Source organism: Bubalus bubalis, chromosome 1, assembly GCF_019923935.1.
Source record: "Bubalus bubalis isolate 160015118507 breed Murrah chromosome 1, NDDB_SH_1, whole genome shotgun sequence".
Lineage (NCBI taxonomy): Eukaryota > Metazoa > Chordata > Mammalia > Artiodactyla > Bovidae > Bubalus > Bubalus bubalis.
The window spans coordinates 3,972,406-3,998,596 of record NC_059157.1 but is presented as its reverse complement, the minus strand read 5'-3'; the positions used below and the strand labels follow the sequence as shown (position 1 = coordinate 3,998,596).

At 44.1% G+C, this 26,191-nt stretch overlaps 1 protein-coding gene across 9 annotated transcripts in view; it reads left to right on the top strand.

The window, feature by feature from the left end:
* The window catches only part of THRB (thyroid hormone receptor beta), a 446,263-nt gene that overhangs the window by 166,257 nt on the left and 253,815 nt on the right, over nt 1-26,191 (top strand). For all 9 annotated transcript variants that reach the window (XM_025273099.3, XM_025273127.3, XM_025273019.3 and 6 more), the window contains exon 2: nt 24,510-24,581. The gene's annotated coding sequence lies outside the window, so the exon portion shown is untranslated. The remainder of the gene's footprint in view (nt 1-24,509; nt 24,582-26,191) is intronic.

Genomic DNA, 26,191 nt, shown 5'->3' with positions numbered 1-26,191 from the left:
CTAGGGTGCTCAGGCCTGAGTGTTGTGATGCGCGGGCTCAGTAGTTGTGGTACACGGGCTCAGTGGTGCTGGTGGTAAAGAACCCGCCTGCCAGTGCAGGGGCCGTAAGAGATGTCAGCTGGATCCCTGGGTGGGGAAGATTCCCTGGAGAAGGAAATGGCAGCTCACCCCAGTGTTCTTATTTATTTCTTTTTTTTTTAGAGTAAAGTCTCCGCCCCCGCCCCCCCAACCCAGTGGAGACACCATGTATTTTTTTTTCTATTTATTTTTTAATTAATTTATTTTAATTGGAGGCTAATTACTTTACAGTATTGTGGTGGGTTTTGCCATACCTTCACATGAATCAGCCACAGGTATACATGTGTTCCCCATCCTGACCCCCCCTCCCACCTCCCTCCCCATCCCATCCCTCAGGGTCATCCCAGTGCACCAGCCCTGAGCACCCTGTCTCATGCATCAGACCTGGACTGGCGATCTGTTTCACATATGATAATATACATGTTTCAATGCTATGCTCTCAAATCACCCTGCCCTCACCTTCTCCCACAGAGTCCAAAAGTCTGTTCCACCCCAGTATTCTTGCCTGGAGAAATCCCACAAACACAGGAGCCTGGCGGGCCACATTCCATGGGTTTGCACACACACACTGATTATCAATGGTGGCATCATTATCGTTACTGATGTCAATGCTGGGCTCGCCTCTGCATCCTTAGCTACCATGAGACAAACGCCAGGATGTGGGTTATTAGTGTTATAGTTGGGGCCCCTGTCATCTCGTGCCCCAGTTAAATCCGCAGAAGGTGCTGGTGCCTTCAACACCTGGAAGCATTTCGCTGAGAACATCATGGGCAGTGTGGTCCAAGCCCCCGCTACTTCATCTGTGCCCCCCACCTCCCTGCAGCTCCAGTAGAAGCCCTGCTGTTCATTATCCAGGCAAACAAACCCAGACAGAGGGAGGCACTGGTGAGGCAGAAACCAGGCAGAACACTTTCCCTCTGACCGTGATCTTTCTTTTGCATGTCTTTATTTCCTGTCCTGGTTTTCATCTTGGTCTCTTTTCCTTGGTTTTGCTTTGTCACTAAGCGGTGCTCAGGCAGCGGGCGGAAATCGTGACAAGAGCGCCTGTTGATACCGACTTTCTCTACTGAACTGCAGAGCGCCGCCTGCCCCCTCCCTGTTGTCACGCATCCCCTGGTTCTGTTGGCACATCCAGACATTGCGCAGAACACAAAATTAGGCACAGGTACTGATTCTCCGAGGTCTGACAGTCTCTGGTTTGGGCTGCGTCTTACGCCGTTGACAGGAATGCTATAATGACTCTTAAGCGAGGCTGGTGAAGTGCGATGATTCTGGCGTGCGTTTTCCAAGGCTGGAGTGGTGGCGTTTATAACCATCAGATTCTGAGGGGGTCATGGACCCCCCTAGGGAATGACTTTAAACTTTCTGACTTTCCTGTATCCCTAACCAGATGCACACGTACAGACAAACAGATGCGCTTTATTTTACTTGCATGAAGTTTTTTCAAAAACCTAAATTTGTTGACAACATTTATTCTAAACTCTGGATTTTGAGGCTCTTCTTCAGAAATGAGAACATTTGGCACTCCTCCACCCCAGTTTCTCCATAGCAACCGCCAGCTGGAGCTTCAGGAGCCAACCCAGTCGTGTTCAACCTTGACGACACAATAGAGTCACGTGAGGCACCTTGCCAAAAACAGTGGTGCCCCGGCCCCACGGCAGACCAATCAAGGCACAGTTTTCACCAGGGCGATAGCAGCCAGTGTTTACTGAGTGCTTATTTTCTGCAAGAAACTACCCTGGAAAGAGAGCTGTTATATAAAATATATTTGTGTTGGGGACATAGACCATGTATAAAAATGCTAAAAAGCAAACTGGCAAGATACAGGATATACTTAGTACCAAGTGAGCTGTATTAGCCATGGTTCTAACTTAACTGCATGTTAGAACCACCCAGGAAGCTTGGAAAAATCCTAATGCTTAGGTCACACCCTAGTCCAATTAAACCGGCATTGAGAAACAGGCAGGGAACTCGGGCATTAGTATATTTTAGCAGCTCTCCATGGACCTCCAGCCAGAAGATCTCGGGGACACAGAGCGGTGCTCCTCCAACTTTAAGGCGAGTCCACCTCACCTGGGGGCCTTGTTACAATGCGGCTTTGATGCAGTAGGTCTGGGTTGGGACCCAGGTTCTGCATTTCTAACAAGTTCCCAGGTGATGCCAATGCTCTTGGTAAGAAGGCTGCGTTTTTTATCGCAAGGATGTGGGAATAGCTCACTACATTTGAGCTCTGAGACACTCAGACAATTCAGTTCATCATTCTGAGCAGCAGTGCTCTCAGCTCTAAAATGGACTGGGCAATTCCCACCCTTGAAGTTAGGGTTAAATGCAGTAATATGCACACACTACTGTATATAAAATAGATAACTAATAAGGAGTTGCTATAGAGCACAGGGAACTCTACTCAGTGTTCTGTGATAACCCTTAGGAGAAAAGAATCTGAAAAAGATTGTATAGATGTGTGTGTGTATGTATATATATATATATATATATATATATATATATATATATATATAATCTGAGATGGCAAAGAATCTACCTGCAATGCAGGAGACCTGGGTTGGATTCCTGGGTTGGGAAGATCCCCTGGAGAAGGGAATGGCAACCCACTCCAGTATTCTTGCCTGGAGAATTCCATGGACAGAGGAGCCTGATGGGCTACAGTCCATGGGTCCTCAAAGACTCAGACATGACTGAGCAACTAAAACTCTATACATATAACCTTATTTACTGTGCTGTACACCTGAAATTAACATAACATTGTGAATCAACTATTCCCCAATAAATTTTTAAAATAAATGCAATGATAAACATATATAAAGTACCTTTGCAGTGGGTATTCAGTAAATATTGCTGCTGTCCCTGGAATATAGAAGAAAAGAGGATGATCTAGTAGGGTACCCAGTGAATTACCTGGGCACATCTTTAAGGTCTTTAAAAGAAGGCTGTGGGTCAATAGAAATAGCAGCCAGCCCTGGGAGTGGGGAGGGTCTTTGGAATGAGTGGTTGCATTTCACAATGAATTCTCAAAACATTTACTTTTCATTTTAGTTCCCTTTCCAACCATATACAAAATTGATGCCAAATAACAAATTGCTAAAAACTGATGAGTTTGAGTTGACTCTCTCTGCCCCTATACACCTCTGGTAGGGGGATCCCAGCAGCTGTCATGTGGGTATCGGGGGAGGGAGCAGAAGGCGCTGATAGAGAAAGCCAGAGTCACACTGGGGACATGGCTTCCCCCTTGGGCATGGGTTAGTAATGCAACTCAACAGAAAACTTCACTTCAAAAAGCAATTACTTTCCAGTTCTGAACCATGTCAGTGTTTCCAGAGTAAGAAATGGGAGACATGGAAGAAAAATGGTAGAAAAGTCAGAAGTAATTAAGAAGGAAACTGTCCAATTTTCTACTAATAGATGCTGCGATAGTTTTAAAACATGACCACAGATTCGCTGACCCTCTCCTAGCAAGAGGTGGAGGTCTTTGAATTTGGTGGCACGTGAGCACCTTCACCAGTAGCAAATGGGGGAAGGGGACTTCTGAGGCCACACAGCTGCCCCTATGTTCTCTGAGCACTTTCTCTTGAGTCCAGCCACCATCTAAGAAGTTGGACGACCCTGCAGCTGCCAAACGCTAGAGAAGCCACACGGAGGGTGTCTGTGGGATAATTCCAGCTGAGCTCCGCCTTCCGGTCATCTCTGCCAACGTCATATGCCTGCAAATGAAGCCATCATCCTTTCATTGAAGAGAACTGAGTTTCATTCGGGTGTATCAGGAGCTTGGGAGAGCTTGGAAACATCCAGGAGTCAGTAGAACCACTTCTTGTATTGATGTCATTTCTTTCTAAATTAATCTGTAAAATAATCTGGTTGCAATAAAATAATAAGGTCATCTTTTGGAGGGAGGGTTGACTGGCTCTGTAGCTTCTGATATTCTTATGAAAAAATAAGCACGTGAGGATAGACAGGAAATCTAGGGCGGAGAGAGGACAAAAAGGAGTGCCCAGCCCTACCCAGATGTGAAAATCACTATATTGCAAAGCGAATTAAGATAAATTAGTACCAACCAAGAAATGGACAGGCAAGTTAACATAGCAGACTAGAGATGAGATATGATGTAAATATTTATGGGAGTTTGATATATGATAAAGATGGCATTTGGAGCAATGAAGAAAGGATGAATTGTTTTTTAATTCATGTTGAATCAACTGGCTAACTATTTGGGAAAAAATAACAAAGCTGATTACATAGCCACTACCTTTGCCAAAATAAATTCCAAATGAATCAAAGATTCCAACGAGAAAACAAACCACGAAAGTACCAGACAAGTTTTTAAAAATAACTCTGGAGTGTATAAAGCCTTTCAAACCAAGACAAAAAACATGAAAGTTATAAAAGACAAATATGTTATGCTTAAGTATATAATAATTAAACCATTCTTTAATGGCAGAAAGAATTCCCTCAACAAAGTGAAGTGATAGACACCACACTGGAAACCATGTGAGTAGGACAAATGGCAAAGTCTTATTTAATTGCCGTATAAAGAGCTTTTATGAATCAGTAAGACGAAGACCAGTAATCCAATAGGAAAAATGTGTGAAGCATTCATTCACTGATTCCTTATTTATTGAGCGCCTACCAAAAGCCAATAACTGTTCTCTGTTTTAAGAACACAGCAGCGAATAAAGGTGAAGTTTCCGATCCTATGGAGTTACTATTGTATAAAGGATTCCGATCCCATGGAGTTACTACTCTAATAGCGACAAGCGACAAAAAGTGAACAAGCAAATGCGTTGTGTTTCAGGTGGTGATAAGTCCTGTGGAGGCAACTAAAGCAAAGTGACAGATAAGAATGATGGAGAGCAGCTGCTAGTGTAGGAAGTCTCCAGAAAAACAAGTGGTGGAAACAAGAGAGAGAGAAGTGTACTAAATGATGCATACAGTTAAAGTATATTTGATCGGCACAACTTGGCTTGTGGTGCGAAAGAACAGCAAACATTGGAAAGAACCTCATTAGCAAAGAGCTTTAATAAAGTATAAGCGGAAGCAGTCCAGAGAATACGACGTAGCCCGTTTAGAAGAAGGAAGGACATTTGAATACATCAACAGGAAAGAATTCAAACCAAGAGCCAAAGTGAGCCAGCGAGGGTTTACCATTGTCCTTCTTCTATGAAAAAAAAAAAAGGATGAACAGATATCTATGCGTGTGTGTACAAAGAACACTTCTGGGAGGATGATCCAGGCCCTTCCGAGGGAGGCAGCTCTAGGGATTCCCTTCCCATAGTATTTATTTTAGCCCCACATAGATTGTGTATCTATTAATATTCTCCCAACAAAAGAGACATGGCTCCCAGCACCGGAAGTGTTAACACTGAGACAGTCGCTTCCCCTTGCTGTTCCTCCCTCTCCCCAGTGGAGGAATTTGAGCAAAATGATCTCTGAATATTCCTGGAAGCCTGGAGATTTCAAACCTGAAATGTTGGTATTCTCTTGTATATTATTTTATACTAAGATAAAAAGGGAACCGAACAGCAGAAGAAAAACCGACCACAATGTTGGTTCAAGGCTACCAGCCCACTGTCTGTATTTTAATCTTCAGTCCAGGTTCCCCAAACCAAGAAAGAACCTTATGTTTGGTTACCTTATTGACCACGGGTCACTGAGAATGGTAGCTAGTGATGACATTTTTTTTTTAAGATTCATTTAATTAACTAATTTATTTACTTTTTGACAGTGGTGGCTTTGTTGCAGCACGCAGGCTTTCTCTAGCAGAGACGACTCTCTAGTTGCGGAGTGCAGGCTTCTCCCTGCGGTGGCTTCTCTCGCTGCAGAGCACAGGCTCCAGGGGCTCGGTCTCCAGGGGGCTCGGGCTCCAGGGGGCTCGGGCTCCGGGGGCTCGGGCTCCAGGGGGCTCGGGCTCCGGGGGCTCGGGCTCCAGGGGGCTCGGGCTCCGGGGGCTCGGGCTCCGGGGGCTCGGGCTCCAGGGGGCTCGGGCTCCGGGGGCTCGGGCTCCGGGGGCTCGGGCTCCAGGGTGTTCGGGCTCTAGGGGCTCGGGCTCCAGGGGGCTCGGGCTCCGGGGGCTCGGGCTCCGGGGGCTCGGGCTCCAGGGTGTTCGGGCTCCGGGGGCTCGGGCTCCAGGGTGTTCGGGCTCTAGGGGCTCGGGCCCCAGGGGGCTCGGGCTCCAGGGGCTCGGGCTGCAGGGGCTCGGGCTCCAGGGGGCTCGGGCTCCAGGGGCTCGGGCTCCAGGGGGTTCGGGCTCTAGGGGCTTGGGCTCTAGGGGGCTCGGGCTCCAGGGGCTCGGGCTCCAGTAGTTCTGGTGCAGGGGCTTAGCTGTCCCATGGCACGTGGACTCCTCCAGGACCAGGGTTGGAACCCCTGTCCCCTTCATTGCAAGGTGAATTCTTTACCACTGCACCACTAGGGAAGCCCTATTGCTGAAGTATTTAAAAACATAAACCGCCGAATATTGCCAAAGGGTAATTTTTTCTGTGTCGTCGCATTCCCCTCCTCCACTCCCAACTAGAAATGATTTGGGATCGTGGTAACCAGAGCCCGTCTTTGCTGTGTTAGTCTGAGGTGAGCTCAGAATCAGGAAGGCTTCAAGTACTCTTGGTATTCTTGAAGAATGCCTCGAGTATTCTTTTTTCTTCTGTTTACATATTTTTTTGACATCGTCATCGCTGGCACAGCCCTGCTGATACAGCCCTTCTAATGACTTTGACCATGAATTCACATCGGGTTGATAAAGTGTTAGCATGACTGCTAAGTCACTTGAGTCATGTCTGACTCTTTGCAACCCTATGGACTGTTAAAGTGGAAGGGTCAGAGCTATTTATCGCTTAAGGATTCAAGGTGTTGTTGTTTAGTTGCTCGGTTTTGTCCAACTCTTGTGACCCCCATGGACTGTAGGCCACCAGGCTCTTCTATCTGTGGGATTCTTCAGGCAAGAATACTGGAGTGGGTTGCCATGCCCTCCTTTGGGGGATCTTCCCAGTCTAGGGATTGAGCCCACATCTCCTGCAGTGGCAGGTGGTTTTTGTTTGTTTGTTTTTACCACTGAGTGACCAGGGAAACTCCAAGGTGTTGGCTGAGTTGCAAAAACTTCTTTTAAGAATTTGCTTACTTCAGCAGTAGTAGGAGTTCGGGGTGTTTGAAAAGCAAGCAAGAAAGGACTGTTCCTTTATGCATCCCTCTAGAAAGTGTGGGTGGACCCATGGTTACCATTTCTGGAGGACACATTTTATGGAATCTTAGGCACCCTCCTACAGATTGGATACCACATGTTCTTATCATAGGAGCCCATAGAGGATTTCAAGAGGTCCATAACCTCCTAGTACTGTCTGTAGAACTGGGCACCTTCTGGAAAGCACCTTCCAGAAGAGTACCTTCTGAGAACAAAGCAAAGCAACAGCAACCACAGAATTTCCCATATTAGATTCCCCAAGGGACCCAAGGGATGCATGACCCAGAAAAGATCAAGAATATATGCAATGTAATCAATAGGGATTTTTTTAGGATATGGAGAAATGGAGAGGGATATTTGGAAGTACAGTCTGTGACACCTCAAAATCTCTAGTTCTCCAAAATTTTATTGTATTTAAATGTGCTCACAGAAGGTAGAATATATACAACACTAATTATCAAATAAAGAAGCTAACACTTTAAAAAAAAAAAAAGCACAGTAATACTATAACACAATCAGAAAATTGATCATTCTCAATAGGTTTAGCTTTAAACTATATATTATTCTCTTAAAATTGTGTATTTATAACTTTCTCTGTTCAAACTACCATCCAATTGAGCTCATTTCACATGCTAGTAAGGTAATGCTCAAATTCTTTCAAGTTAGGCTTCAGCAACATGTGAACTGAGAACTTCCATATATACAAACTAGATTTAGAAAAGGCAGAGGAGCCAGAGATCAAATTGCATTGGATCAAGAAAAAGCAAGGAATTCCAGAAAAACATCTGCTTCATTGACTGAGTAAAAACCTTTGACTATATGGATCACGATAAACTGTGGAAAATTCTTAAAGAGATGGGAATACCAGACCACCTTACCCATCTGCTAAGAAACCTATATGCAGATCAAGAAGCAACAGTTAGAACCAGACATCAAACAACAGACTGGTTCAAAATTGAGAAAGGAGTATGTCTAGGCTTTTTTGTCACGCTGCTTATTTAACTTCTATGCAGAGTACATCATATGAAATGCTGGGCTGGATGACTCACAAACTGGAATCAAGATTGCCAGGAGAAATATCAACAACTTCATATATATAGATGATACCACTCTAATGCAGAAAGGGAACAGGAACTAAAGACCTTTTTATAAGGGTGAAAGAGGAGAGTGAAAAACCTGGCTTAAAACTCGACATTCAAAAAACTAAGATCATGGCGTCTGGTCCCATCACTTCATTGTAAACAGATGGGGGAAAATGTGGAAACAGTGACAGTTTTTATTTTCCTGGCCTCCAAAATCACTGCAGATGGTGACTGCTGCCATGAAATTAAAAGATGCTTGTTCCTTGGAAGAAAAGCTTTGACAAACCTAGACAGAGCATTAAAAAGCAGAGATGTCACTTTCCAACAAAGGTCCATCTAGTCAAAGCTATGGGTTTTGCTGTAGTCATGTATGGATGTGAGAGTTGGGTCATAAAAAAAGCTGAGTGCTGAAGAATTGATGCTTTCAAATTGTGGTGTTGGAGAAGACTCTTGAGAGTCCCTTGGACAACATGGAGATCAAACCAGGCAATCCTAAATGAAATCAACCCTGAGTATTCATCAGAAGGACTGGTGCTGAAGCTGAAGCTCCAATACTTTGGCCACCTGATGGGAAGAGCCAACTCATTGGAACAGACCCTGATGCTGGAAAAGATTGAAGGCAGGAGGAGTAGGAGACAACAGAGGATGAGATGGTTGGATGGCATCACCGACTCAATGGATATGAGTTTGAGCAAGCTCAGGGAGATACTGAAGGACAGGAAACTCTGGTGTGCTGCAGTCCATGGGGTTGCAAAGAGTCGGACATGACTGAGGACTGAACAACAACTTGCTGATATCCTCTTTTAAACACTGAAGAAACTATTTTAACTGTCCAAAAGCTCAGGGACTCACTTGCTGCCCATGTGGCTGAGACTGCCATCAGCTCAGCAATCCCCCTCCAGGCCCCCATGCGGGCGGCTGTTCTCTTGGGGACCTGGGTGAGGATAGGGGACAGGACCCTGGAGCAGGGTGATCTGGTGGGAGAGGCTGGAATTTAAATTTTACCTTTTATCTGCTCGCCTTGTCACCTTGGCAAAGTGATTTGGTCACACTGAGCTTCAGTTTTCTCTCTGAGCTTTCTGTTTTTTTAGAAACAGACGTAAGCGTGCCGCACAGCCCTGGTGTCGGGTGCTGACATCATGGGCGACCAGGACCGCTGTCTTTGAGAAGCAGGTGGGCGGAGTTGGCAGGTCCTGGTGAGAAATGCAGAACCTCAGGCTCCACTTAGTCTTACTGGGCCAGAATCTGCACTTTAACAAGATCCCTCTGGAGTCTAGATTCGCTGGTGCTTAAATTATTGACTACGTTAAGGCTTATGGAGATGTGTCTGGAGGAAGTTTCAGGTCCTGTCATCTCTGCCATGTACCCTCTTCTCAGACTGCTTCTCTGAGACGTGTCTGTATTTCCGCAGGGCGTGCTTTAGAGAAGGATTCCCGTACAACCTAGTCTAAACAGACCCCCACACAGTCTGCCCAAGCGGGCAGGGTGTCTTCCCCTGCAGTCGGGGAGAGAGGCCAGAGCGGGCAGACAGGGAGCCCGGCAGGGAGGCAGCTTGGGAAGCCCCTGTGGTCACACGCTTCTGGGACGGCCGTCACCAGAGCTGTGCCTTCAAGCCAGCTCTCAGAACAAACAAGCGGACAGACAAGGAGAGGAACTTACGGGAACTGTTGCCCTCAGCCCAGAAAGCAGCAGTGCGATATCAGGCACAGCGCTGACGTTCAGGAGTTTGCAGGGTCAGCCGGGCTCCTGCAGACATTAACGTGGCTGAGCGTATAGGAACTCCCCAAAGCCCCAGGCTGTCCTTCGTTCAGGCCTGTGTTTGCGTGTGTGTGGGCCCTGTGCTGTGGGGCATGGTGGGAGTGTATGCGGTGTGTGTGTGTGTGTATAGTGTGTGTGTATGCAGTGTGTGTGGTGTGTGTATACACGGTGTGTGTATGCAGGGTGAGTGCACGCAGGGTATGTATGGTATGTGTGTATTTGGGGTGTGTGTTTGTATACGCAGGGTGTGTCAGCGATGTGTGGGGGGGTGTGAGTGTGTGGTATGTATATATGTGTGGTGTGTGTGTGTGTGTGTATGCAAGGTGTGTGTATGTGGGGTGTGTATATTCAGGGTATACATGGTGCGTGTGTGTATTGAGGGGGTATGTGTGTATGCAGGATGTCAGCAATGTGCATGGGGGGATGTAAGTGTGTGGTGTGTATGTGGGGTGTGTGTGTGGTGTATGTATATATGTGTATAGGATATGTGTATGTGGGGTGTGTATATTCAGGGTGTGTGTATGCAGTGTGTATGTGGTGTGTGTGTATGTGGGGGTGTGTGTGGTGTGTGTGTATCTGATGTGTGTGGGGGTGTGAGAGTGGTGTGTGTGTGTGGGGTGTGTGTTTATGTGGTGTGTGTATGCGGGGTGTGTGTGTATCTGATGTGTGAGAGGGTGTGAGTGTGTGGTGTGTGTGTGTATGTGGGGTGTGTGTGGTGTGTGTATGTATGTGTATAGGATGTATGTATGTGGGATGTGTATATTCAGGGTGTGTGTATGTAGAGTGTGTGTGTGTGGTGTGTGTATATATGGGGGTGTGTGTGTGGTGTGTGTGTATCTGATGTGTGTGTGGGGTTGAGTGTGTGTGTTTCGGATGTGTATGCAGGATGTGTCAGCGATGTGTGTGTGGGGTGTGAGAATGGTGTGTGTGTGGGGGTGTGTGTTTATGTGGTGTGTGTATGCAGGGTGTGTGTGTATCTGATGTGTGACGGGGTGTGTGTGGTGTGTGTGTGTATGTGGGAGGTGTGGGTGTCTGTGTGTGTGTGTGGTGTGTGTATGTGGGGTGTGTGTGTATGTGTTGGGTGTGTGTGTGTTTTAGGTGTCTCTGTGTTGGAGTGACCCTGTTGGACACACCCTTTCTCCCTTTACTGGAATGTTCTGGGCTTCACTTCCCGTTGACCACCCCCCGGCCCCCAGCAGCAGGCCCCAGTCTCTGAGAGTCCTGGGGAGGAGTTCCAGGGTGGAGAAAAGACTGGTTTCCTATCATCAGATCTCTGTTCCCCACCCTGCTGTCTCTTTTGCCCTCGTTCTTAGCTGCTTCGGCGTGTATTTTTCTTTTTTTTTTTCGGCGTGTATTTTCTAAGAACAAGGGCCGTCTCTTAGAGCACTGCAGTGTGGTTATCAAGCCCAGGAAGTTCAGCGTTGATATAATACTGTTATCTAATCAACATTCCGTATTCTGATTCTGTCAATTGTCCGGTAGTCTTCCTGGTAGCAATGTTTTTCTCGGTCGAGATTTGTTCCACAATCTCCTGTTGCATTTAGTGGTCCTGTCTCCGTACTCCGAAACAGGTCCTCAGGCTTTCTTCGTGTTTCTTGATGTTTGGGAAAGGTACAGACCGATTCTTCTGCAGAATTGGATCTCGGACGTTTCCTCGATGTTGGATTCAGGTGGTGCCTGTTTGGAAGGGAGACCGCAGTAGCAACCTCGTGTCCTTCTCGGGACACGTGAGGCCAGTTTGCTGCTCCGGTGGCGATGCTGGTTTCCATCACTCAGCTCAAGTGCTGTCGGCCAGGTTCCCCGTGCAAGGATACTACTCTCCTCTTCAGAATTAGTATGTTATTTGGGAGGAAGCACCCCAAGACAATACAAATGCCATTTTCCTCCTCACATTTTCAGCCACTAGTTTTAACATCCATTGATGGTTTTCTGACTCCATTGCTTCTTCTGTATTAGCTGGCATTCTACTCTGTGAAAGAGCTTTTATTTCTCTCCTATATTTGGGTCCTCATGATTATGTGTACCCGTGTGTACCTGTGAAGAAACCCTTCCCCCTTACATCATGAGCCTTTTCTGGTCTTCTCTGTCCAGAGTCACCAAGAACCAGCTGGAGCACCCAGAGCAGGGAGCTGCCTGGGGTGGGGCCGTGGGGGATGGGGGCCCAGGAGAGCCTTCACAGCTGGGGGTGGGAGGGGTCATAATCTTGGTTCCAAACTGAGGTCTCCATACAGCTTGAAAGTGTGGATTTCTTCACGCTTACTCACAGACACTAAAACCCCTTCTCTGAGAGCAGAAACCCAGACAGAACACAACCATGTTCCCCCTCCTCTTCCGTTCAAACACCCTTCTCTTCCCACCCCCACCTCCGCCTCCACCAGCCACCCCAGGGTGTCTGTTCCAAAGTCAGTAGTGAATGTCTCTGCCTAAGGACTGGAGAGGGCCTCAAGGTGTCAGAAAGTTTGGTGTTGTTCAGTTGCTCAGTCGTGTCCAACGTTTTGTGACCCATGGACTGCATCACACCAGGCCTCCCTGTCCATCACCAACTCCCAGAGTTTACTCAAATTCATGTCCATCGAGTCAGTGATGCCATCCAACCATCTCATCTTCTGTCGTCCCCTTCTCCTCCCACCGTCAGTCTTTCCCAGCATCAGGGTCTTTTCAAATGAGTTAGCTCTTCACATCAGGTGGCCAAAGTATTGGAGTTTCAGCTTCAGCATCAGCCCTTCCAATGATTATTCAGGACAGATTTCCTTTAGGATGGACTGGTTTGGTCTCCTTACTGTCCAACGGACTCTCAAGAGTCTTCTCCAAACCACAGTTCAAAAGCATGAATTCTTGGGCACTCAGCCTTCTTTGGTCCAGTTCTCACATCCATACATGACTACTGGAAAAACCATTAAAAGAAAGTATACCTTACCATTACAAACTAGAAAACCAAATGGATAGGTCCCAGTAACCCTTTATGCCTCTTGTTTTTCCAAAGTAAACAAGCTTCTATCCAGTCTGTGATAGCATTGGAAATTTCTTGAACACTCTTTAGGAACTTTAATCGAGAGCAGGGCATCGGCTGCCAAACTGTAGGAGATACCCCATCCACATTACTGAGAAACTGGCTTTAAAATTTTAGCAGAGTTTAGAGAGGGACTGGGGTCACTTTGTTGCCAGAGCATCTGTACGTACACTTTGCTTCATGCACTTTCTTTATTCAGTTTTATTTTAGCTCAATTAAGGAATGAAAGAGAAAATCTCTTAATTGGTCAGGTGGCTTACTAGTAACAAGATTTTATGGAAGTTTTCTTTTTGGCCATATGGAATTATTTATCAAATATACAAAGTCAGAGAAACAAATGATAAAACAGATTAACGTGTGTTTTCCTCTCTGAATCTGCCAGTGCAACATGGTCTCCCATACGGAGCTGCTGTGCTGGCCGAACTCACGGTGATGTCCCGTGACCCAGGCTCGAGGGCGGCAGCCTCAGGTTTTGGAACTGCCTTCATTTCCTTTTCAAATAGCGTAGAGATTACTCTGGGCGTCCCAGGTGGCACCATGGTTAAGAATCAGCCTGTCAATGCAGGAGATGCTGGAGACCCAGGTTTGATCTCTGAGTGGGGAAGATCCCCTGGAGGAAGAAATGGCAGCCCACTCCAGTATTCTTGCCTGGAGAATCCCATGGACAGAGGAGCCTGGCAGAATACAGTCCATGGGGTTGCACAGAGTCGGACACGACTGAGCACACACACACAGAGATTACGCTGTTGCTCGCTTTTGCCTTAGCCAGCTGGACGACATCAGTTGCTGTAAGGCTGGGGAACTCTGCCAGGGGAATTCATGCGTGTGTGTGACATTTACATTAACTGGGTGGGCTTGCGGATGGGTCGTCTAAACCCTTAGTATTATTAATAAGCTACAGTATTAAGTTGGTCCACACAATCCACATGAAAAAGATATACATTAGAAAAACCAGGTATTTTAAGTTGGTTTTCCTTCATACAAATATGTTCAGAGGGTAAGAACCTGTTTCACTCTTTTTTGTCTTTGCATATGATTCACTGAGGCATCCGGTCTTTCTGTTCTCCGTGTTAAGTTAGAAATTTAACTCCTGAAGTTGTCATGAGTCAAAAGAAAAGGAACAAAGTTTCCAGATATTTATGAGTCAGTGAATGAACAAATTACAATTGTTTAAAAACAATTTAGAATTTATAAAGAAATACATCAATTACATTTTTTACAATGGCTTTTATCTAGTTGTAAAAGCAATCCATGTGTATAATGGAAATTTTGGGAAAAAAGAGATAATAATAAATAAGAGATAAATAAGTAAAAAGATATAAATGATAACTAAGAAATAAGAATAAAAAATAAATTTAATGTTCACTCTTGATTTCACTAGCCAGTGTTTGTAGCTCCTCTTAATATTTTGGAGTGTTTTTTCCAAGTCTTCTTCTGTGCAAATGTAATGCATACATGCTCTAACATGGTTTGTTATCTGTAGTTTTCATCTTGCTTTTTACATTGAACGTTTTATTGTGGTTATTTCTCACGTTGTTAAGTATTAGTTTTAATGATTGCACAATACTGAATTGTAAAAGTCTTCCTGCCAGCCTGGAACTTAAGGACTGCTTCTGACTTCATGCCACTAAGACAAATACTTATGTGGACACCCGTGCATGTAAGTCATAGTTTGCATGTTTGGTTATTTCCTTGGGAACATCCATGCTCTCTTGGAGTGAAAGCAGAAACTAAGCCTAGGCCCCACGTCCTAGGAAAGAATTAAGCCGTTTCAGCCCTGTTAGATTCCTCAGGATCCTTTTTTTTGCTAAAGGGAAAGGACCAGTCATATTCACACCCCTCTTTAGCCCACAATGTTGTCCTCACAAAAACAGCACTACCAAACTGAACCTTGGTGCCCTGGCCCAAAACTTATTTTTCTTTCTTTGGGGCGTGGAGGATAAGCCAAGATGGCAGCTTGCCCAAAAGTGATACAAGAACCTTGTGCAGGGAAAGTTCTGTTTGATAGGACCTGAGAGAATGTTTTTTTCTTTTTTAAGTTTTATAAAGGCAAAATGTGTTCCCCGGGTTAGAAAGATAAAGTTTCTTCCCACATGCCTGGACTGGCTCCTCCCAACATGCTGCGCGTTCTCCTGTAGACACCCCCACTTCGATGACCTGAGAAGGACTTTACACCCTGAAAAGAGAGATAAAGGAAACTCAAGAGCATGAACTCCTTTATCACAGAGATGCAGAGATGCTCATGCGATTCTTCATTGTCAACTGTAGAACCCTTTGTTCCTCTTTCAAAAGTGCCTTTGTATTTCTTGGAATGAGCTGGCTCGCTCTCTCCCAGCTGTCGGAAATGCAGGAGAACTTCATGGAAAGCAAGAGTGTCTATTGTTCCCTGGAAAGTTAGAGGTGAGCTCCCGTCACGTGGTGCCCATCACCATGTGCCCTCTCTGCAGAGAGTGTTGCAGTGGTACCACCTGAAGCGTCTGTCCTACAGGAACTGTGGTTCCTGTTCCCAGAGGAGCAGGCCCTGCTGCCTTGGGAAAACCTTCCTCTCCTGGTTCTGTCTTGACTGATTATCACGTGACTTTGAAAGCAGTTCGGAGAGCTTGTTCTGGAAAAGATGATAGCTTAGAAAGATCCATATACTAGAATAAGTTAACATAAGTTATGAAGGATAAGGAAAAGCAAAAAGCAAAAGAAAACAGAGATAGACACTAATAATGAGCTGGAGATTTGGTTGATGTGCAAATGTATACCATTATATATTCAGTAACTTTTTATATTTGCCAGGAACTCTAGAAAATATTTTTCAAATTTAGTGGAAGCCTTGGTCCATGAAATCATTTAAGTGAGTGGTCACAATTTTTAATGGAATAGGATATGAAGGGCTAGAATAGAAAATATCAGAGGATATTACACAAAGTAAGGGTATTATTTGCCAAATTGTATGTTAACAAATGTATGTGTGTATTTGTATCTTGGGTTATGATATAAAGCGTGTTTCTTACTGTGGCCATAGTAAAAAGAAAGTTTGAAAACCAAAATTTAGGGCTGAATTTTCTAGAAGCCAGTGGTAAGAGGGAACCATTATACAAATTTTGCTGGTCATTTCCTGCAGCTATGCACACACACACAAATTTTTTTGCTATTCTTTACAAAAAGGAAAAATGAATAACATGCTAAACAACCTCTTTACAGAAGACTCTGGTGATTTAAGGCTGTTTCTTTCCACGTCACATAAGTGACAGCATTGCTCTGTGCTCCACGGGATGTCTGAGATTTATCCCATGTGTACTTTAGGTCCGATCACGGCTTTTTACCATGTATGTCAATGTTTTTATGACTGCTGAGTGGGAAACATGAGCTATTTATTAAAGTCTCATAAATACACTTATTTTTGAAGCAAAATGTACATGCATTCCATTAAAACATACAGTAAAATGCATGCATCTATTACTCAGGAAAATGGTTCCAGGGACTCTTAATGTGTTGCAACTAAGTATACAAGTCATCCTCACACTACCTGATACATTTTCACAAAGTATAGGCACCCACGTAGCCAGCCACCATTCACATCATGAGATTGAGCACTGACAGGAAGAATAAACTGTCCCTCTTCCCCCTCAGTTTCTGCCCCCAAAGACCGAACTTTCCTGAGTTCTAAAACTACAGATTAGTTTTGCTATTTTTGAGTTTTATATAAGGGGCTCATGTAGAATGTACTCCTTATGTCTGACTTGTTTTTGCTTAATATTATGTTTGTGAGGCATTCCATCATTTGTGATTTATATTTCATTGTGGGCATATATCCTTTCTACTGGATGATGAATATTTTAATTGTTTCCAGCTTGGGCTATGAGAAGTACAGCTATGGACATTTTTGTATAGATCTTTTGGTGAACATGTGTATGTACCTCTGTTGAGTTTGAGGATGAAATTGCTGTTCATAAATATATATGTGTGTATATACACACATATATAGATAGATATTCAGTTTTATGAGATATTATAGTGTCTCAGAGCCTGATCATACTTGTGCCTGGAGATTCACCAGTGTCTCAGTAATAAGAACAAGCACAGATGTGTTCTTTTCAATTCCTTTGTCTTTATTTGGGAAAATTTGGAAAATATAAGTATACAGAATAAATGGGCTTCCCTCATAGCTCAGTTGGTAAAGAATCTGCCTGCAATGCAGGAGACCCAGGTTTGATCCCTGGGTCGGGAAGATCCCCTGGAGAAGGAAATAGCAATACCCACTCCATACCACTCCAGTATTCTTGCCTAGAGAATCCCATGGACAGAGGAGCCTGGCAGGTCCATGGGGTCACAAAGAGTCGGACACGAGTGAAGTAACAGCATACAGAATAAAATTTGAATCCCAATAACCTGCCACTCAAAGATGACCACTTTAGCAATTAATTGTATATTCTTTGAGCTCTTTGCCATTATAGATAACATTACATGAGCATCTTTGTCACTGAGGCTTCATGTGTGTGAATGTGTGTGTATGTATATATATATATATATATATATAAATGATATATATCCATAATCATTTATATAAGATAAGATATATATCCATAACCATTTATATAAGATAAATTCAAAGAAGAAGAAGTGCTGAATAAAAGAATGTGGAAGTGAAAAACTTCAGGCTTTTGATGTCCTCACTAGCATTTTACTAGCTAGATGAGTGGGAAAGAGCACGCAGTAAGTGGGTGAAAGTCAAAGAAGTCACAGGTAAGAAAGAATATTCTGGCACCAGAGGACTGGCAAGAAAGCCTCTAAGGATTCCCCTATGTGATGATTCTTAGTCCTTGTTCACTTTTTTCCTTTTATAAAGAGGAAATAGTTTTTAATCTTTTAAGAAATAGATTTTTGGGGGGGTAGCTGCCACTGAATTTGGAGGCATATATCCTCTTACAGTTTGTCTTTACAGTTAATTACGTTGCTCCAATTCCAACCGTGTACACTTGGTCAAAAGAATCATTACAAAGTTCGTTCTGGTCTGTAATCCGGACAGACATCCTCAACACTCGGTTCTGCTGTTGCTCCTTCGTGGGTAGTGGTTTTCCTGCCAGGCTTTGTTTGCAGATCCCCTGGGGGTGGTTTTCCAGAGGGATGAATGCCATCTTTGTTCAAAGGGGCAGGAGAGAGAATAATTGAATTCTACTGAAGAGAGGAGACAGTAAGCCGATCCTGCGTTTCCATTGCTGTTGGAAAAAGAACAGTAAATGACAGCAAAATTGAATAGCTTGATACTTGCACGGTACAAATGACCCAGCGGAAGAGATGTGTTGAGAAGGAGAGTGAGGATTTGATCTCTGCCTTTCAGTTCTCAGTCATTGTCAACCACCAAGTACAAAAATTGGCTCAGCAAACCTTAGTTTCATCCAGGATACTAGACAGGGAGCCAAGAGATTTTTTTTTCCTGCTAAGTTGCCCAGGATTGATCTTTTGTGGGTATGTTTACATTGGTGAATGAAGTCAGGGTATTTATTTTGCTACAGTTGTGCCTTTTACACTGTGGGTTGGGCCCTATTTGTGGGTAAGGAAATCAATTTAGTAAGTTATTAGTAATTTTTCTTTAATGAAATAGTATATTATAAAGAATAGGATAGTGTTAATGAAATAGAAAATATCCAAATACATCACATGAGCAAGAATATGATCTTACGGACTTTTTGTTTTAGTTAGATATGCGTGTGTGTGTGCATGCTACGTCGCTTCCGTTGTGTCTGACTCTGTTCTGTCCTATGGACTGTAGCCCCCCAGGCTCCTGTGTCCATGGCTACTTCAGGCAAGAACACTGGAGTGGGCTGCCATTCCCTCCTCCAGAGGACCCCTGACCCAGGGATTGAAGCTGATTCCTTACATTTCCTGCGTTGGCAGGCAGGTTCTTTACCTCAAGTGCCACAGGGGCACATGTGAATATATGGACATGTGTTATAGGTTAGGACAAACTTCTTATTGTGGGTCATGGTCAAATAATTACTGCTGGGAATTTTTACATTAGAGATTTATTTTTTCTTTTTCTTGGAATATTTTTATATACACACAAGTTTCTAAAAGATGTATCTTTGGAATTGAACAGATTAAAATATGGGGTTTGGGGTTCAAGGGAGCAGGGAGTCTTCGTGTTCATATAGATAGCAATTACCTTCTTGTTGATCAAAAGTACAAGTAGAAAAAGCTTGGCTTATCCGAATCTGTCTTTATTATGGTCCCATGTAGGAGGCAACTGATAATGACACCTCAAATGTCATATGGAAAACACCCAAAATTAGAAAACTGCTCTAGTGACTTTCAAATACCGACCAACTCATCCTACTTTGATAGAAGGACGGCTTTTGGTAACATTACATACCTACTTGCCTGAGACTTCACCAGACAGGGGATCACGAGCAGTTGATTATGATGACATGTGCTAATTTTCAACTTTTACTATGATTATTTAATAATAGAGTAAGTTTTCATGCATACCAAAATTTCCCCCCTAATTCAGCTTCATTCAAATCTATATTTAATTGCTTTGACTTAACATTAAGTGAACTCATGAACTTGAATAAGATCTAGCAGGTGACCTGATTGTGTGTAAGTTTCCCATATGTGGGAGTTATGCATGTAAATATGTATATGCAGATCCTATTAGTATTAATACTTTATACTAAGTACATCCATCCATTGGTGCTTCCTCCTTATGGAACCAAAGAAAGTGAATGCTATAAATAAAGATAATCATTCTAGAAAAAAACAGTGGCTGCCTCAGAAGGGAGCTAGTTGAGAGGGGTTTGGGGATGGTGTTTGGACTCGGCACGATGGAAAGTTTGCGTTTGATTAGTAATATCTGTGATGGCATGGGAAGGGGACAGCGGTGACGTCCATGCCTTGTGTTTATCTTGGAAATTTTTAACCTAGGAGCTCTTTATGGTATCTTGGAAACATGAGTTGCTTCCTCCATTTCACTGGGAGCAGAAAGGAACAGCAGGTGGAAATAGCCCAGAATTAAACCTTTTATTTATTTTCTCTGTTCCCTTTTTTTTTAATTAATTATACTTGATTTGCAATATTGTATCAGTTTCAGGTGTGCGGCACAGTGACTCAGTATTTTTATACATTATACTTCATTTACATTATTCATTATACTTCATTGCTCTTGTTTCATTTCTCTTCCTATCCATCTGTTAATAGATTATGTGCGATAATGCCTGATGGATGTTTATGCCTGTTTGCCCCTTTCCATTCCCATTGCCACTGGTGTGGTTTTGACCCTGCTGTCTAGATCATGCCCTGCTTCTGGAGTTTACAGTGTTTGATAAGGTCAGGGGTCATGGGCTCCGTTGAAAACCATGTGAAAGCTCTGTCCTATTTCCAGGAAAACTGCAAGTCTACACAGACTCCCGTCAATGTGCTCAGGAAGGCTGTGAGCTCCCCGAGATCTGTGCTGAATTACAAACCCCTCATCTGTTTCTCTCCCTCCCATCTACCCCATAGGTTTTATCAGAGTAACATTTCTAACACACAATTTGGGTCATATTGCTCTCTGCTCAGAACCAATTCATTTCCCCATTGCCTTCAGAACAGAAAGAAGTCAAAGCTCCTTGGATTGGGCTCCAAGCTCTTTTTTTTTTTTTTAGCAACATGTATTTGGCGTACAACATCCTGTCAGTGTATGGTGTGTAACATGGTAGATTGACACATTCATGTATGGGATAATTAGCCCCTGTTACATGACATAATTGGAGAAGGAAATGACAACCCACTCCAGTGTTCTTACCTGGAAAATCTCATGGATGGAGGAGCCTGGCGGGCTACAGTCCATGGGGTCACAAACATCACATAATTATCCTTTCTTTTCAGTGGTCCCAGCTCTTTCCAGTTCTCACCTTTGCAGCTTTTTTGCCTTTCTTCCTTCCCTGTGTCTTCCTCCCAAATACACAACCTCTAAGTCTAACCAGAACACTTGCTCCCTCCCTCCACGGTTCGTGCACTTTGCTTCCATGGCTCTTGCTACCTAAACATCCTTTTCTGTCTATTCAGGCCCTTTCTAACCTTCAAGCCCAGTGTCTGCTCTGACTCTCAGATATTCCTGCAGATGGAGCTCTCTGTGCCAGTGAATGCCTTGTGTAGTGTCCTGTCCATCACAGGGGGGCCCAGGTGTGACTGAGAGGCTGCCCCCGGGGGCAGGACCTGAACTGGAGGATAAGAAGGACAACAAGCCTAAGGGATTGATTTTTTGCTAGACTTTATGCATTCACTCCCTTTTTATGATTATACGATAACCGATAAGAGAGGAACTGTGAAGGCTTACTAACAAATGCAAATGAAAGGTATAAAGCATATGAGAAGTCAATTGTTGGAATTTGAATTTATAAGTCAAACAAACAAACAAACAAAAGCAGGGCTGCCCTTGTTCCTGGACACCTGGGGCTGGCTGAGTGGTTCTGAGCATCTTGGGTGCGCTCCTATGTGTGGGGCTTGGCTGCTCTAGGCTGGTCTAGAATGGTCTTGGTTGAGGCATGAGTCAACTCCATCCTGCGTTTCTCAGGCATGACAGGCTAGCCCTGGTGCGTTCTCATGGCAGTTACAGAGGAGCAAAGAAAGCACATAAACGTAGCAAGAACTTTTCCAAACTTCTCCATGAGCATACTTGCTAACATGCCATTGGCTGAAGCAAGTCACATGACCAAAACCAAACTTAAAGGAGGCAGGACCCAACCTCTTTGGGAAGAGGAGCTCCAAAGGGCGGGTAGGGCTGAGGATGCGCCATGAATGCAATGGAGTTGGTCAATATCAGCCTCTATGGGATCAGACAAGAGACCTGAGAACAAAGATAGAGAGGTAGATGATATTCATTTTTTGCTGTAAGAGTAACCCTTTTTAAATGAAAACTTTGCAATAAAATACACATTATGTATCCTCTAGTTCATTCTTTAGAGTTCATTTCTACATAGTTATAGGCTAAAAAAAAATAGACCAAGTAAAGAGTCATTTATAAATAACATATTAATAAACCAAGTTAAAGGAGCTTTATTTATCCTTTAACCTTCAATCTGCATTAATTGGGAGCAGTCATGGGAAGTGGTGCCAACCTTACCTCGGGTCAGACAGCTTAACAAAATGAACTGTTTCATGCCCAGAAATAAATGTCTTCCAAACATAAATATGAATCAGTTATAAAAAAGAATCTTTTGGAAGTACAAAATAACCACACTGCTAATATATTTGTGTCCCAGTTGAAAGCGTGTCAAGAACACACATTCTGGGCTAAAGTTGTCCCAAGGAGTGATTCTCATTTTTGCTTTGAATCTTGTATAAACAAGCCGGGATGCCTTCTTTGAGCCATGAGCGAATCCACAGCTCCCTGTTTTCTGAAGAGAAGAATTAAAGATGGGACTGTTTAAGTTGGAAAGGTCTGGGGCTTGACCTTGCTACTTTAAATTTCCTTCATCACTAGGAAATTGCTTTGAATTTGTCTGCTTGGAGAACTCTAATTTGGTTTGTTCTTGGTTTGAACCACACCATGAAAGAGATGCTGTCCATTTGTATTATAGCAAAACTTGGAAGCCGCCTCAGTGACACTGTTTTCCAGTTTTCCTCTCTGCTGTTTTCATCTTTAAACCTGAGCTTGTTCTCGGTAATTCAGAATGAGACCTCTGACATCTTACTGCCTGAGTGAGTGTCCCAGCTAGTCTCTGCTTCACAGTTTGCCTTTGGACAAAATTTTACACCTTTCTCTGCCTCTCTTTTCCTCATGTGAGCAATGGGGTTATTAATAATGCCTACTTCATACAAGCATTGTGAGAATTAAATTAAATGAAATTCTGTGAGAAAATTAGTGAACCCAGCCCACAAAACATGCTTAGGAAGTGTTATATATTAAACTGCTTATTGTTGTTATTAATTATGGAGAATGTTTAGCTTGTTTTCACTGACCTGGGTTCACGAATATTCTTTAAAATCCAAATCAGATTTATACCCTCAAAAAATAAGTTGAGATTCAATATTATTTTCATACAAAGGCAAAGTTTGTTTCTAGGTATTAGTGTTGAAGATAGTGGTTGTCTATCTACTCACATTTAAAACCACAACAGTTACAGACACAAACTTCTTCCTGCCTTGTCAACTCCTTAATATTGATTGAAAAGGGAAGAAGATTTATAATAAGCAGATGAATTTTTAGCAAACGTTTTGCCTTTTACCACACCTAATGTTCACTCTGCATGGAGCCAGAGTATAGAAGAAAGAGCAGCATCTTGAGAAGCTGAGTGGAGTTGCCGAGAAAACTTGCACACACACACCTGCACACGCACACACACACACACACATAAGTAGCACACAGTTTAATGCCATGGCAGCGGCTTTGATGGTGCTTGGTGGAAAGGCAGTGAGCTAAGACTGGGCTAAGAGCGCTCTCAACATGTCAGGTCACACACATAACACTGAGTCCAAATGTAGAACAACAGATACATGTACTTAGATTCATATCATACACGTGAGTTACAAACACGCAAACTCTGTTCCTTGTCCTGGGGACTCATATTGTAAGTGTTTAAAGGAAAAAAAAAAAGCCTACTGGAAAGATGCAAACAAATTGGTGATCTGACCTTGGAGTAGGTCGTCAAGGAGATTATACCTATGCTCCATTTTGTTTGACTTTTTTTAAAAGAGCCGATAATAACAGGTCCGTGGTCCATTCTGGGTAGAGGGGACCCAGATGTTTGTCTCGCCCTCGCCAATCTCTGCTTCCCCGTGATTTCTAAGCTCCTCACAACAACAGTCATGGGCCCACAGTCACTGGAAGAGCAGCCCCTCGCTTGCTGTGCAGACAGGCACCTGAAGGCGTCATCTCTTGCGAGAGCAAATGCCCTGGTTTCTCTTTCATCTGTTTAGAAGACCCGGGGGAAGTGTCCCAGCATCATCGCACTTGCCACCATCCAGCATCTCCATGGGGTCCTCTCGGCCCCGCCCCCTGCCGGCTCACAGGGGCACAGCCGCAGCTGGGGCGTGTTAGGACCTACCCTAGGGACCGTCTTCTGACACCCATCTGCACAGTGTTTAGCACAGAAGTTCTAAATTGTTTAAGTTCATGTTTGCCTTTTAGACCTCTTCCAAGGCCGGGAATCCTGTGCACAGAAAAGTAGGTCCTTGGGACTCAGAAACCCTGTCCCATCCCAAAATGTGCTATTAGAATCCTGTGTTAAAGTCCCTTTCTCTGAAACCGGCTCCTCTTTGGAATGGGATTTTATCTAAGTCTATTTGCATGTATTCAAAATTAGAGACAGCTCTGAAACCAGACCTTATTCAAACATAGAAAGAAGAACAGTGGCGGATTAAGCAAATGTTGGGGAACTTTAAAACAAAAAACACTTTTATTTATCTTCTTGTGTTTCTCTTTTTCCAGATCTGCAGTCTCCCTCCCACTGGCCGTCCTGCGTGGGTGCCAAGTTCCACACGGGGTCTCATGGATCGGCAGGTCAGATGTTGCACTTGTTTGCAGATTCGTGATTTTATGATTGTCACTTTGTGGCATTCTGGGAATGATCTTGTTGCTTATGCATTGCTGGTGTTGTTATTTAAGATAATTTTGAACTCTGTAGGTATTGAGGAGAAATACAAAGCATTCAGCCGGTTAAAAATAAACATAATGGAGAAAAGGATGCTTCGAATTCACTTGGGGAAAAAAAGTAATAACTGGGCGCAGAGAGAAAGGAGCCCGCTTGTCATTTGTTATGTGGGAAAACGGTGGATGCAGAACCAGAGTTCCCTCCAACCTCTCTTCCTTGAGTGCTAAAGAAGGCAGAAGGATCACATCTCTACCCTGGGTTGGAGCGAGTCAGGTAGACGAGAGCAACTGTGCAGTGAAGACCTGCTTTCTACACGGACAAGTCTCCCAGCCTCCCTCCAGTCCCCCATTGTTGATATTTGGAATGCTAGGATGGCATTTGGAACCCGGTTTGTTGACGTTATTATAACAACGGTTTCAGTTTGTCTCCGCAGTTAAGATCGTGTCAGCACTTCCCTCTCTGTGTTTATTATTTTTAGCAGTTTAAAAGCTAACCAGGAAAGATGGCTTTCTGGCGGCGAGGTGACATTCCGGCTGGGCCGGGGTCTGTGGCGTCTGTGCAGCCCTGGCTGGCGGTGGAGCCGGGCCTCCTGAATGCTGTCTTTGTGCCTGCCATCGCCAGCGCCTCTGGCCTATTGTCCAGCCGCCTCGGTTGGGGTGGCGCTATCTGATTGTCGCCAGTGCTAATATTACAGAGCTCAGGGCCCTGGCCTCCCCGGGGGCCCCTCGTCTGGCTGCCGCTGTCTCCCAGCCTTCCCTCTAGGGGGCCAGTCCCAGCTCTCATGTCAGAAACACGATTTGTAATTTATAGAATGTTCCAGGGAGAGGGATCGGTAAGAATCGGCTAGACCTGCACTTCTCCAACTTTAAATTTTGGTTTTTTTTTTACAAAGAACACTTGAATGCAGTCTTCCAGTGAAAGGCAATTTGTAAGACATGGAAAAGTACAGCTGTTCTGCTGGGAGGAGAGAAGCCCACGCTTCTGCCTGCATGCCACCCACCCCCAATCAAGGTGGCTTCTCAGGCCCCCAGGAAACCTGCGGCTCCTCAGAAGACTTGCCCACTGTTTTCACAGGGCAGGCCCCTCAATTTGCAGATAAGGAAGCCAAGAGGTGTTTTATAGATGCTTAAAACATGAGACATTAGTCACTTAAAAACTACACTGTATTCATCCATTTTTACCTTGTTCTGAAAAAGGCACAATGATTCTGTGGTGATAGCAATCAAAATAGTGGCTACTCCGGGGAGAGACCAGCTTGGCTGGGCAGGGGCACGGGGAATTTTCTGGGGTGATAGACATGTCTGTCTTCATAGACGTGTGTGCTACATGGCATTTGTCAAAACCCGTCTCCTTTTTGCTATACGTAAATTCTACCTCTGTTAAAAAATGAAAGCCACAAAGGAAAATGAAGCAAAAAAAAACCTAGCTGAGAGCAAAAAAATTACTGAGAACTTCCTGAAATACTGAAAATACTGATGGTCTTTCTTAAAGCCACGTGCACTCTTTGTTGAGTGGGGTT